Here is a 15,518-nt window from a genome sequence, read left to right as displayed (position 1 = left end):
CCTCACGGTCTGAGTTTTCCTGCCTACATTTTCTATGGATGTACAGATTCTGGACATTCCAAAAGAAAGGCACTGATATTTTGGCCCACTCACCTTTCTGAAGCTTTCATTATCAAACCCAGTTATGAGGCACCCTCACGTGTTCACCTGATTCTCCATGTGGAAGAAGGGTTGTTTGATCTGAAACTAGGGGGCCATGTCTCTTGAAGAATTCATATCGGATTGTTTTAGAGTGGTAGCCATGTTAGTCCGTATCAGCAAAAACAACAAGAAGTTCTTTTGGCATCTTAGAGACTAACCAATTAATTTGGGCTTATGCCCAAATAAATTTGTTAGACTCTAAAGGTGCCACAAGGACTCCTCGTTTTTGTATAGGATTGTGTGTCTTAAGACACTGACATAAGGAGCCACTGCAGGTACTAATATGTTGGGTAACTGTTGCAAGTATGTTACTGGTTCTTTTGCCCCATATGTTCCCCCTGTTCACTCTGTTGATTATTATGCACCTTCATATACAGACCTGATTCTCATTTGCACTAAGGCTCCTTCATATCATTGTGGCAGTATAAAGGTGCCTTTGAGGAGACAGCTCAAGGCCACTTTACACTCCAGATTGGTGTAAAGGGGCATTAGTGTACATGAGAATCAGACCCAAAGAAAATGCAGTCAGCCAAACACAGACAATCAAACTCTTTTTCTGCTAGGTCTTTGAAATCCCAGGCATGCTCTTGGGGGTTTTAATTTTCGCTTTTCTTCTGATTTTGATTTCTATACTGTTTAAAATAACTTAAGAGGAAAGTTTCTGATAGGCAGAGTTGGTAAAACTGTCTGTCATTAAGGTTACCAGACACTTCCAGTTGTAAGACTTGGTTTTCAATTACTTATAACTTTGTCAAACTTTAACCTTTTGGGCAGATATTTTCCATGCTGGGAGTCTGCCTCCACCTGGATTGTTCTATAAAAATTGTTCTATAAAAATGGTTCAGCTGTATCTGAGAAGGAGGCTAGTAAACAATACATTGTTTTGCCAATGTTAAAAAAATTCTGCCACTTCCTTTAAAAAGCTTTAGGAAGTTAGACACACAAAAACTATGATAAAAGAACATTATGAAGGTTTCAAAGTCCAGCACTCAAAAGTTAAGAAATGCCAGAATTAAGGTTGGCTGTATAACCTTAATGCAATGCATTTGTGGAAAGGCATGGAAGTGTACTACTACTGTATACTTTTTTTTAAAAAACGGTGAAATCCTGAAGCCAATAGGAGTTCTACCATTGACTACAGTGGCACCAGAATTTCAACCCTTGGCTTTGGCAATTGGGTGTACATTTACCTGGAAATCTATGCTAATCTTTGTCATTTGGTCACACTGGTCACTGCTCAGACAGCCTTCTGGTCTGCTTTCTCCTCTCCACTCCACTGCACAAGGGTTCAGTTTGCTGTACAAATAGTATTTCACATATGGCTGGTTGTCAGCTTTCCATCAAAACTGTTTTCTATGGAAAATGAGGTTTGAGCCTTTTTTTTTTTTTTTTTTTTTGGTGAGGGGAAAGTGTCTTCTTTCCTCAGAATGTTTTGATTTTTTCAACGTTAAAGTGAAAACCTGAAAACTGATCCTTTTTTGGCTTGGGCCAAAAAGTTTTCAGTTTTTTTGGCAAAAAAGGGTCCACTAAAAATTTCAACAAAAACATACTTTTTTCTTATTCATCAAAATTTTCTGTGGCAAAAACATTTTTTTCTCCAACCAGCTCCAGTTTCACACGCTACGTGGAGCTCAGCTATGTGCTATTTTCCCAGTAATTAACAGGAACTGATTTCACTAAGTTTCTGTCGCTTGGCCTTCTTAAAAGCATGCTGCCAGCTAGCTTGACGTGTAGGCATTGGTGTCCCTCTGGGAGGATAAGGAGATCCAGGGCTATTTGAACTTGGTCTTTCAGAACACTTTGGCATATGACAGGGTGTCAAGTAAGTAGTTGAAATGTGCATCATTCAGAGGGGCAAGCAGTGCCAAAAATATGTCAAGAGACTTAATGTTCAACACAACAGGGTCCAGAACAATAAAAGTAGATACCAAACCAGGGCAGAAAATACATTCATTCTGTGATAAGCTTGTGCAGCCACACAGCTTGAGGCATCCTTGCCATGCGGAGGTGAGGGACAAGAAGGATGAAAAGGAGAATAGTGGCTCCATGAACCAAGCAGACCAGATGAATAATAACTCATACCATCCGATTCCCTGGGTGTAGCTGAGATCTCAAGTTCTCCTGGGGAGGCATGGAAGCAGAAATGGTGGCTGGGCTGGTTCAGGAGGAAGGGAACTAGAAATTGGGAGATGAGGGGCCTTCTATATCCGCAATGCAGTTTCTTATAGTGAAGTGTAATGATGAAGCTGATTTTCAGGCAGGGGGCTGTGGGGAGCATTTTCTCTGTTCTTATGAATACCATTATCTCTTGTAAAAGGGTGGTTCCACTCTCATACAATGGCAGATGGGTCCACTCCTTTTGTTTTACCTACAAAACCCTTGCTTCCTTCACACCCCTTCCCTCTACCTCTGTAGTGCAAACAACGGCTTCACTCCTTAGCCCACCCAGTTCAGTTTCCCCTTAATTCCCCTGGGTCAAGATCCCCCCCTTTCTCTTCCTTTTAGACTGCACAGGCTACTGTTCCTGATCAGAGTGGATGTGGCGAGCTCAGTATGCACAATAGATAGTCCACACTGTTCCTCAGATGTTCTTGTCAACTGATGGAAATGGCCCACCTTGATTATCACGACAAAAGGGTTTTTTTCCCCCGCTCTCCTGCTGGTAATAGCTCACCTTAAGTGATCACTCTGGTTACAGTGTGTATGGTAACACCCATTGTTTCACGTTCTCTATGTATATAAATCTCCCCACTGTATTTTCCACCGAATGCATCCGATGAAGTGAGCTGTAGCTCACAAAAGCTTATGCTCAAATAAATTTGTTAGTCTCTAAGGTGCCACAAGTACTCCTTTTCTTTAAGCCATGTTATGTGGCCAGACTAAAAATACCAGACAAGTGGGCAAATATTTTTTGAAAAGTTCCACAGAAACCACACTTGAAAAATGAGGGAAAAAATTGCAAAAAAAAAAAATAATAATAATTCACATAATGGCCCCTATGGCCTAAGCAATTACATTATATTTTTACATATTGATCCATGCCTCATTCAACAGCACCACAGTGGCATACTGCTTTTAGCTAACTAAAAGCATTCTGTCTGTCTGTGCTTAATGCAGGAAAACCAGCCCCAGTCATATTTTGATAGATAGCAAAGTGATGTACAACTAACACCGGCAATGAGAGTTGGCAAAATAATTACACTGCCTATCCTGCCTGCTGCCAGACACCAAATACATTTTTAGAAGCATATTGGAGATAAACAAGTAATCTTGGCCCTTATTTTTCCCACAATCCTCAGCAGTTATGTGAGCTAATGGTTATTCTTATCCTTTTACCTTTTGTGCCAAGTATGCTTCCATAAATAAAACTTGAAGCAGCCAGCAATACAAGGAACTTATTTTAGAAGTCTTAATGACATGAAAATGAAATAGGATCTTCATATTTACTTATCAGTTGAATAACTGTATTAAACTTAAAGATGGTCTTCCAGAATGTCCTGTGTTTGATAAACAAACACAGATGGAAAAACAAATTATCATAATATTAATTGAAACAGTCACAATCCTTTCTGGTCAAGAGTTATTATTTTAATTCAAATTTATAATGGGGAATAATTTGTTGCAGTATATTTTTTTATTATTACTAAAATTTAAGTAAAAATAAATTATTTTTAAAAATGGGAAAGGCTCCTAGTTTTCTTATGTGTAATAGTAATTGAATCCACATTTGCTGAGCTATGTAATAAATAGTGTTTCCTGCATAACTTGTATTAATCTTGGAACAAGATATATTTTCAAGTCATTGTGGAATGGAGTGCAAAAGCAGTCAGATTTGAATGTGACATATTAAACTGTTCAGTCAGCTTACTACATGCCATAGCAATAAAAATAAAATTATACCAGTAATGCGGGTATTTCTGCTTCCAAGAGAGAATAAAAAGTCTGAGGATTTGAGTCTGGTCTGGATGACAACACAAAAGAGCAATATTTTTATTCTGCTTAAGGCCCCATCAGATACAATATATTCTATGAAAAAAACTAGTCAATACAACATTAAGGTGGCAAAGTTAAGCAAACAAAAGCCAAGATGTACACAGGTAAGGAGGAACCTTCAATCTGATCTTTGTCCTGTTGTGTGTCTTTATTACAGTGTGGCCTGTAATTCTGTGATTGCATCAATAGGAATATATTTGCATGAGAATATTACTCAGCAGAAGTGGTTTGACAGCCTGGGCCAAATCTTGCTTCATCTGAACCAGTGTAAAATCGGAAGTAATTTCAATCTCTGTGGAGTTAATTCAGATTTAGCCTGGTGTAACTAAAGGCAGAATTTCTCCTAAAACAAGAGAAGCAACACCTCCTTTTCCCCAATTTAAAATTACTCATAAGTTTTTTTTAAATGATCTGAACTATATAATAAGGTTCTTGTGGAATGGTTTTTATCGGCACTCTGGGATGGATGGAAGAAGATATTATTCATATTACTGGATCCTGTAGAAAACTCCGTATTTAAATGATTGATACTACATCACAGATTAGTTGGCAGAGACTCTGTGCTGACTCTGAATAGGCTAGTGTGGGGCTGATCTGAGAGATCAAATCAGGGATAACAAAATTCCCATGTAGGATGTTCAGAGGGGCAGAGATTAATAGGCTAGAAGAGAAGTCACTAAAGTAGGGGAAGAAGAGCAAAATATTTTTCTCCTTCCCTGCAGACCCTAAACATGGGCCAGGGACAATTTTAGTTCTAAGTGTTTTAAGAAATACAGGTAGTGCACATCCAGGAGAGCCAATCACCTGAAAGGATGGGGCATAGCAGAAGCAGAGCCATAGGTTTGCTTCTTCTGCACTGGCCCATGAAGCCAGCCCAGCATGTGAGGGAATCAGGTTCCCTCTGATTACTAAAGCAGTGCAGAGGCAGAGGCTGACAACACAATCAAATTCAACCCTGCTGCATGTCTGTTTGCTAGACACCGAACACCTAGGCACTGTCTACACACAGTTTCTGTGCCAATGTAACTAATTTGATAAAAAGACTGATTGAATTCAACCAGTGCAATCTCTAATGTGAACACACAATAATTCCCGTATATATGAGGTGTTTATACTAGCACAGCTTGTTTTGGTTAAAGCTATATTGGTTAAAAAAAATGACCACGTTTATAACTAGCATAACTGCATCCACACAAGGGGGTTGCAGTGATGTAAGTAGGTCAGTTTGTCTACCAATTTATTTACCTCAGTATAGAAATGATGTGTAGACAGGGGGCATAGAGAGCTGGTTGGAGAAAGCAAAAAAAAAATAATTCCCCCTCCCCTTTGTTTTTCATCAACATTTCGTTTGGATTGAAATTTTGCAATAAAATGTGAGCATATAGCCACAGAAATGAACTGCACAACATTGAAGGAGACACAAAATATTCTGCAACATTTTACCTCTTTTCAAGTATTAAAAATTAAAAGAGGAAAAATATGATCATTTCAATAATATGTGGGTGACACCAGCAAGAAGATCCTATATTTTTTTCCCACAAGTGAAGAAAGATCCTGCCTGGGATTTTGTTTCTTGTGAGTTATATAAGTGACAATTCTTTCTTTGCTCATGAACCAGGATAATAATAATGGGCTAAATTCAATGGTCTTGACTTGAGCAAAACTTCCGATTGAAGTCAATGAGCTTTTGTACAGATCAGGAGCATGGAACGTAATCCAGTAATAATTATATGTTGCACTTGTACAACTTCTTCCCTCCAAGGATATCAAAGTTGTTTATAAATGTGAACAAAGGTAGTATCTCACTTCATGAGGTAGTATTATTTTCCACATTTTACAAATGGGAAACTGAGAAACAGAATTAAGTGATTTTCACAAGGTCATAAGGCACATTTGTGGCAGAACTGGGAATAGAAGACAAGTCTTCCTTCTAACGCCAAACTCTGAGCTGTATCCACAAGACCAGCTGTCCTCCTGCTGTGGCCCACACCACCATACCATTTGAAAATCCCAGGCACTTTCATACCCACCACTGGTAAAAAAATTCCCAGTCACAAGACCCTTGCCTCCCTTCCCCTGCCTGTTTCAACCCATTCAACCCTTTGGTGACAGGCCACCCATCATAACTATAATTTTTGGTGTTATCAATATTTATTTTTCTCTTTTTCCCCCAAAAAACTTCAGCTTGTTAAAAGAAGGATAATCCTACATGGAAAAGAGGCAAGATGAGCAATTTCAAAGGGCATCTTAAGTGTGTATTTGTCAATGATGTGGAGACACTCGGTCTCCTCTCCCACCATTTTGTTAATGCTCTAAGATAAAGCAACAAAATGGCAACTACTAGTGCTCAGATTAATAAAGCCTCCTGTGATTTCCAGCTGTTGACTATAAGTGACAATCATTGTATAGTCTTTGTATCCAATGTGCTTTTCACAGTACCCGTATTTGATTTCTGACTTTCCGTCAAGCTCCAAGTAGAAGCTGGTATGCAGTACTTTTCTTTATGAATTGTGCAAGTAATTTGTTGCCTGACTCACACTTAAAGCATAAATTGGAGAAAGAATGTGACAAAACCAAGGAAGGAGGTTTTTCTCCATTAATGAGGCCCTTGTAAAGGAAAAGAATGGGATTTTGTTTGTTAATAGTGAACAGTGGTTAACGCATTTCGCTTTCAGGATTTTAAATAATTTGCAGATGTTCTCATATGTTTCTCACATTTTCTGAAAGCTGACACAGAAGTTGACTCAAGTTTAAACATTTATTTAAAACTGCAAGGGATCCAGCTTTCCCTGAAATCATTTCATTTAATTCAGTGATATCATTGAAAATATAACAGCTTCCATCACTGTACCATCTAATTAAAAAGCAATATTTGATATTTCTATAATTCAGTGTGTTTATTATAATCTATATTTATATTGGTTCTTGCTTATTTTCTGAAGTAGCACAACTCTAAGGCATTGAACAATTTGACCATGGTAATTATTTTCTTCCTACATATTTGGAAACAGAATATTTCAGCTTTTTAGGAATTAAGTTATTTGGCAAACAAAACAAGCTGATTGTACACACCTGTGCAAATCTGGAGTGACTCCCTTGAAATTAACCGGCCAGATCCTCAGCCCTAATGAGGCTGCTTTGCACTGCTCTGGAAGGCTAAAGCAGCCTTAAAGTTAGCTTAAATGGCCAGTGTGGTATTCGCCTGACATTGGGGAACCGCTTAGCCATCTATTTGCCACCTGGTTCCCCTGGTACGGGGGTGGGGGGGTATAGGGTGTCAGGAGCAGGGGTGGGTGTGGGCTGAGGGCACATCATTCCTGTGTTCCTTGTAGAGCTGGGAGACATTTGTGTTTGAAACGTTTTTTCTCCCCTAAAAAAGGCAGATTTGAGCCAACTGAAACATTTTGCAAATTCATGTTGAATTTGCAGAATTGTCAAAATAAAACCCAAACAAACAAAAAAAATCCCCAAACCTCTAAACATTTCATTCTGACATTTTATTAAACCAAACATTATAACTGTTTGATCTAAACACAACGTTTCATTTGGAAAATGGCCTTCAAGTCCATTTTTAAAAATCAAAATGAAGCATTTCATGTCAGGTCTAATGAAATGTTTCATGCAACCCCAAATACCATTTTGTTGACTTTCTGTTTCACCAAAAATTCTGAAAAATTTTCATTTGGGGTTGACTCCAAAAGATTTTTCACCTCAAGTTCTCAGAACTGCCAGTGAACTGAAAGTCAGTTACTCACACAGCTGTAGTTCCCTGTCTATATCAGAGGACGCTAAGGGAGTCGTTGCAGAGCAGCCCAGCTGAGCCAACCCTTGGCAACGGGAGCACATAGATTGTGTAGAGCCATTTTGGCCCATCCTCACTCTTGGGTGCTGAGCCAAGCATAATTTAGCCACACGTAAGGAGTGGAGCAAATGGAGTTACACCAGTGAAAGTGAGAGCTGAAACAGGCCTAAATCCCCAATGAAACTACTGAAATATTGTTTAGTAAAGGGTTTGGGTGGGAGGCATGTCATTTTTTAAAGTGCATGAACTTAGACTAACAACTGTATTTTTCAACACCAGGATTACCGCTCGCCCAATAACCTATTTCTGAGAATGGAAAATAGCTTGTTTTACCTCCAGCAAATCAGGAATGTATGTGTACTGATGACTAAAGCGGACTTGTATATTTAATTCCTTTTGTGCCTAAGCATAAATCAGATGTACAGTAGAGTAATAATAATCACTAACATTCATATGATGCTTCGTATTCAAAATAATTGGGCAACATGATGCATTGTGAAATTTATAGACATGCTACTAAACTAATTAAACCTATGTGTAAAGTATTTTCACAATATTCATCCATTGCACAAGCTGAGTGAATATATATTTTACTGTAGGTAAATATAGTTTATGCAAATCCATTTGAGGCAACTGGAATATGAAGAAAACTTGATGCTTTTGGCTCTTGGTTTACAGTGTAAATAACAAGAAGATTATGGCACACAGATAGTATGACTTTGGATGCAATACAAAAACCTAGCCAGACAGATGAAAGGTAAACCCAACAAAATATTTAAAATTCAGGATTGCACTCTCTCCATAACAACTTCATGCATTATTTTAAAAATGCACATGAAATAAGGAATATATGCCTTGTATTTAATTAGTCTGGCTTTTTTATAACTTATGTCATAACTTAAATTTGTCAGTTGCACCTATTTATATGCAGAATGAATACCTGAAAAAATGCTGCCCTAATAAATCATGTATTAATGCTGGTAAACAAACATTAGAATACGTTATCAAGGGATGTGGTAAATTCTCAATTCTGTTTTTCTAAACTATATTCTGGTTCAACCACAAGTTACTGGGCCAGATTCAGGAATCATCGGGTGTCATTTAGCACCTGTGTTAAGCAGGAGATCGTAATGGTCACTTCTTGACTTAGGATCTCTGAATATTACAGGAGGAAGCCCCAAAGCTGGGCAAGTTTTCTATCTTGTCTTTCTGCATCTCTGCATTAACATATAGTATGGCAGTAGAAGTGCCTTTTCTTTATAAAACAAAGGATTTTTGTTATAATGAATGAAAGTAATAGTTTGCACAAATAATATTCAATTTATAAAATGACAATAACGTAGTTTGATTTAACACCTGCTTTCTACAGTCTGTTGCATGTATATATGTAGAAATATTTTGCAGTCACTTATATTACATGGTGTGTAATCATGTGAACTAAGGTCCAGCTTTTGGTTGCTCCACTGCAGATACACGACAGGACACAGGAAGCTTCTTTTCTATCCAGCACTTTTGCATAGCAGGGAGCCATGCTGCTGCAGCACTTGCTTCCTCAGAACGGGGCAACAAGGGCCACTCATGCTGCTAGCAATGTCAATCAGCCAACAGGGCAAAAAGAACACCTGGATACTGGCGCTTGAGGACGCATAGGTTGCACCTTTTCAGAAGTCCCCTGAAAGCATTATACTTACACCTGGTTTTGGCAGGCATAATGCCTCCAGATAATGCTATTTGCATAGCGCACTTTCTCACCACCTACATTCGTGCCTGCCCACCCCATTTAGACCTAAAAATGAACTGTGGAAGGTTTACTTCATGTAAACTATTTAAATCAGCATCCCACCTTACATCCTTATCCAAACATTTTGAGGGTTTATCAGTCAACCTCAATCTGCTCCATTCCTTGTTCCAATCTTATTCTTCTCAATCCATACATCAAAAGACTCCTGCACATATGGGACCTTCTCTCTACACAACCCTCGATGGCTCCCCAGGTTTGCTCCCGAAGGTCAGCACAGATTAGAATCCAATACATGTGTCAGCATGATTGCTGCAGCACCCCACTACATTCTGGGGTTTACCAGGTCAAAATAATGCAATGTATCCTGACCAGTAAAGCGATGGCGTACATGAGAGTTAACCGTAGATTTTCTCCAAATTGTCTTTGCAATATAATATCCAGGTCTGCATTCCACATCAGCCTAGAGCAGTGATCTCCAAACTGCGGTGCAGGCTCCCTTATGGGGGTGCAGAGGAGCATTCGGGGAGACGCAGGAGGGCTTGGGCCAGCTCACTCAGGGGGTGGGGAGGGAGCACCACCCACTCTCACTCTGCCCTCAGCTCTGTTCCAGTCCCGGCCCTGCCACAAGCTGCAGCCCCAGCCTCTGCCCCCGTCTCCTGGCCCGGCCACGACTCCTCACCTGGCTGCAGCCCCGGCCCTGACCCCGGCCCACTCCCAGCCGCAGCCCCAGCCCTGACTGTGGCCCCATTCCCGGCCCTGACTCCCAACCACAGCTCCAAAGTGGCAGGGGGCACGGACATGGATGAAGAGGGTGTGAGGTAAAAAGTTTGGAGACCACTGGCCCAGAAGTATGGGATCTCAGCAAAACAGAAAGTATAGTTGAATCATCATCTTCAGTAATATTCAGCAAAGTGGGATCTGCCTGCATGTTTTAGTGTATAATCCATTAGTGGAGGAAAGGCAAAGTATTGGCAATTATATTTTATTAGGATTATTGTATGTTGCTTAATCTTTTGATCATAAAGAAAGCTTACCCACTTGATAAAAGGACTGTGTTTGAGCTGAGGAGGATGTAAAAGAGCCTTATAAAGCATAAGTCCCCCAGCGAAACACAACTTAAAAAAATCAAATGCCACAATCCATTACTACCTAAAATATAATGTAGTTATAGTCATAATTATAAACTATTGTATCTACGTGGACATTTTTGCCTGATGGGAGTCAATTATGCAAAGTATGCCAAGTCCATGGGTGGTGACACTTTCAATCATAAAAGAACATTGCTTCCTTAGCTCTACCTTTTCTAGGTGGTGGAATATGGTGAAGTTGGGGAAAAAGGGACCTCAAGCCAGACAGATTCAGAGAGATTCAGAGAGGGTGCAGGAAGTACTGAGTGGGCTCTACACCTCCTCATTCGCACTTGTCTCTGTCTAATATATAATCAAGTGACATCAGATACCTTCACATGATACTTTGGCTGAATGTGAACAGTTATTATTGACACCGCACTGCTGAAATATTTTGCCAAGGAGCAAATACACCCAGGGAATAAAGTGGAAGGTTATTCAGTCTCTCTCTCTCTCTCTCTCTCTCACACACACACACACACTTTTTTATGAAACAGAAAATACTATGGCAGTTGTGAAGTTTGAATATTGCTCATCTAACATATGCATTTATCTAATGAGCTTGGGAGTCTCCATATAGTTCCTTGATGGCAAATGTCTGCATCAAAAAAATAGCCACCATTCTAACTGATATGGTGCGTGTACCCCTTTGCTACCAGTGAATTCTGAACTCCCACCCCTCACCTTGGGTGGAGACCCCTCCTACCATTTTTGGGAGGCAGAAATTTACCCAGGAATGTCTTCAATACCACTTTCAGTAACAAACACTCATCTTTATCAGAAATTGTCACCTTGATCAGCAACAAACAGAACCCAATACCAACATCACCTTTGAAGTCAAGGCTCAGGGGCATCTCCTTCCCCTAGGCTGTCCCCTCAGTTTGTCCCTCAGCCCAAACTTGTTTTTCAGTCAGCTTTGTACCTGCAGCCACTGCTGCCACCACTCATTGCCACATCTTCTTCTTTCTTCTTCACAGTAGCCCCTGACACAGGAAGTTGATGCAGTATTTCTTGTCATCCCTCTGCCTAACTCTCTTTGCTCATCCTCCTGCCAACCAAGACTCGAGCGTAGGGTCAAAATTCACACCTACACACACAGACCCATGCATTCAAAGTCTCAGCTGAGACGCCAAGGATTTCAATGGGTATAACATCAAAGCCTGACACCACACTGTAAGGCAGAACAGAAAAGCTTGCATTATCGTTGCCTTGCTGAAGCTGATTTGTATACAAGTGTAGAATTTCAGTTTCTGGGGCTGTCAATTTCACATTTTCCAGGAGTATCAAATTCACACTTAAAGAAAGGCAGCTGAGCATAGTCCAACTAGCTCCTGAAATATCCATATCTGAAAGCACAATAATATTTAATATGAGACTTGTAATAATTTATACTGTACTACTAAGTTGTATGTGATTGAATTTTCACAGCGGAGAATGTAACCCACTGTTTCAGATTGTAGAGTATAGGAATTGGGTAGTAGTAGCCCTTTAAATAGCTTGTGAGCCATCATTGTCTTCTATGTTTCAGAAGCCACCAGAACCCTGGCAGAATAGTGTGTGTGTATAGCTAAGACATGCATATTGTATATAGTTAGTAAACATCATTATTCAGCCCCCATCATGGTGCTTCCATATTATGCATGTTGCATAACGAGAAGAAGACACAACAAACTCAACACCTTTTGTTTATTTTTCTTGCTAATTTGTAGATTTTTCTCCAAATTCATCACTGCACATGCTGCCATAACTCCATGGTCTTTGTTGGAGTTGGACCCACTACATCCAGCAGTGAATTTGATCTTTTATCTGTAACCCAATACATTATAATTTTATTCTGAGCAAGGTAGCTTCCCGACCTTTTGTTGTAAGAGGTATATTTTAATAAAACCGCGAGGCTAATAGATGTTCTGGTTTCAAAGTTTTCATACTAGTTCTAACAGCAGTGGGATCGGAATCAGGTCAAAGATGTTTATCATGAAACATGTTGGCATATTTTTGCAGACTGGTCATAAAAACATTCAGCTTCCATTTAACAAAGAACTCTGAGCCAGTCCTCAGCGGAAGTAAATCAGGATAGCTCCGTAGATTTATATGAATTTATACTGATTTACACTAGCTGACTTCAGTGAACCTTTGCCTCTTTATACCAGCTGAGGATCTAGCCCCATTTTTATAGCAGTGATGCTGATCATTCTAATAATAATTTTGACAGAGGCAACCAATAAATGGTTCAAAAATATCATCCCTGATCTGCGCACATTAGAAATGCCTTCAGCTCCTTAATGTTTCAGTGAACACACCTGTTGGTAGTATTCATGTATTTCAGTGAACACACCTGTTGGTAGTATTCATACCAACCATACCTGTTGGTAGTATTCATGGAAGGTGAACTCAAAAGTGTATGAACATAATTAAAGCTCCAAGCACAGGATGAATCTCAATCACTACTCCATTGAAGTTAGTGTGCGGGGGATAGCTCAGTGGTTTGAGCACTAGCCTACTAAACCCAGCGTTGTGAGCTCAATCCTTGAAGGGGCCATTTAGGGAACTGGGGCAAAAATTGGGGACTGGTCCTGCTTTGCGCAGGGGGTTGGACTAAATGACCTCCTGAGGTCCATTCCAACCCTGATATTCTATGATCAGTGGCAGGAGTAGGGTCTTGCACATATATGTGACCCTACATATGGAAGGCTCCATTTCATGATACAAATTCCTGGACCCATCCACTCTTCAAATTTTCTGTCTCTAGCAGCTTAAGAAAGCTCAAACATCTATGCCTTTTTAATTGCTGGTGCTAGGTCTGATTCATGATCCGTCACTTATGTCTGTGAGTTTCAATACCAGGCTCATATACTGTAACTAAAGGAGTGAAATTAAAATTGTGTAAAGATTAATTACATTAAAATATGCTCTCTGTTCTGGAATAGAATTAAATATGGCAGAGACTGGGCCATTTGAAAATGTTGACTCATTTTTCAGTTCAGTTCTCAGAGGCCTTGGCCCAGCAGCACATTACGTAATTTAACTGCAACTTTTCCAGATAACTTTGTTGCCAGAACAACATATGTAATCTAACAGGAACAGGACCAAGATCAGACCCAGCGACTCTTATTTAAGGACCTAAATAGCTAGCCAGATTTACAGATGAGCTCCCCTCCCATTTTAGGCATGAAGCAGCCAGATTTTCCAAGGTGTTTTGCAGCACTTAGCAGCTCCTATTGTTTTAAATGCAGTTCCGAAAATCTGGGCTCTTCATTTAGGTGCCTAACAGGAGTTGAGCACTTCTGACAGTGAGAGGGAAAAACAAACAAACAATGAAGAGAGAGGGGGGAAGAGAGGAAGATCGGATACACACCTGTTGGTGTGGTATAAAAGATTTTCACAGCATGAGGTTAATGAGTGGCAAAGACCTGAGTGAAATACACACTGAAAACTATATGAACGGACCACTCAAGGGGAGAAAAAGTGGTCTCTGAAGGGACATCGGTGTTTTAATAAGGAAAGTTGAAGTAATCCTACAAACAATTAAATGAGGACAGTGACAGACATTGGAACCTTTTGGGGTCAAGCGAAGAAAACATTATTAAACCTTTAACTTTAAGCAAGATCACTTCTAAAGGCAACCTGTCTAGGGAGCAGTGGAACAGGGTAGAGAGAGCAACAACTTTCCAGAGCTATCATTGGCCTTTCCCCCTTTTTGAAGCTCAAATCCAAAGCAGACTAGTAGGACCCCATCTTACCTAGCTCACTTTAATCCAAAACACTGATCTGTTTGCCCTAGACAATGATGAAATAAAAGTGTTACATTCATTATATTTGACTGATGTTTTGGTATAAAAACTTAAATCAATACACAGAACAACGTGCATGTGACCAGCGTGTGCCTTGTGAGGAATGATGTTAAAATGTTTCAGTTGGTCTCCAGTGCTGGTTGATTTTGGTCCACTTTGGAGAGGTAGTCACTTAGGCCCTGAGTCAGCAAAACAATTAAGTACATGCTTAATTTTAAGTATATACTCAAGTCAATGGGATTTAATTATGTGCTTAAGTGTTTTGCTGAAAAGGGCTGAGATTGCTCATATGCTTCAAGTTAATTAATGTGGGTGCAATAAAGTACATTAATATCAGTAATTTAACATTGGAGAATATTTAGGCATATTTGGGGATCGTCACGTAGGTCAAGTAATTGCTTACTAAAGATGGTCCTTAACACACACATGTACACTGGAAGTAAGCCATTTATCTCTTGCTATGAAACTTTAGTTAAATCATTCTGACCCTCATGCATGGACACTAGTGAAGTTTTTTGATGAACTCTACAAGTAACTTCTAGGATCCTCCTATGACAATAAATACCTGAGTAAGCATTTGGTAGTGTATTGAAGAGGCATACTCACAACATGAGCTACATAAACTCATTCTCTAAATGGGAATATTTTAAAAGATATTGAGTACAGATGTTTCCAAGTAGGATTTAAGGTCTCACTGGGTGTCCCCAACTGGTGATCACTCTATTATATGCTTAACTCTTTATATATAGAGAGTTCAGATTCCAGTTTTCCCTTCTCAACCCTGCACCCAGCAAGAAATCATTGTTACATTTCAACACTTCTTTTCACCCAGTACCCAACACAAAACACGAACAGCTGCAGTTTCACTGCCCAATCCTTTCTTATACCCTTACAACATTTGTTCTGTTAATGTAGGTTAATTC

Source organism: Eretmochelys imbricata, chromosome 9, assembly GCF_965152235.1.
Source record: "Eretmochelys imbricata isolate rEreImb1 chromosome 9, rEreImb1.hap1, whole genome shotgun sequence".
NCBI classification, from domain to species: domain Eukaryota; kingdom Metazoa; phylum Chordata; order Testudines; family Cheloniidae; genus Eretmochelys; species Eretmochelys imbricata.
Note: the sequence above shows the minus strand (reverse complement) of the source record.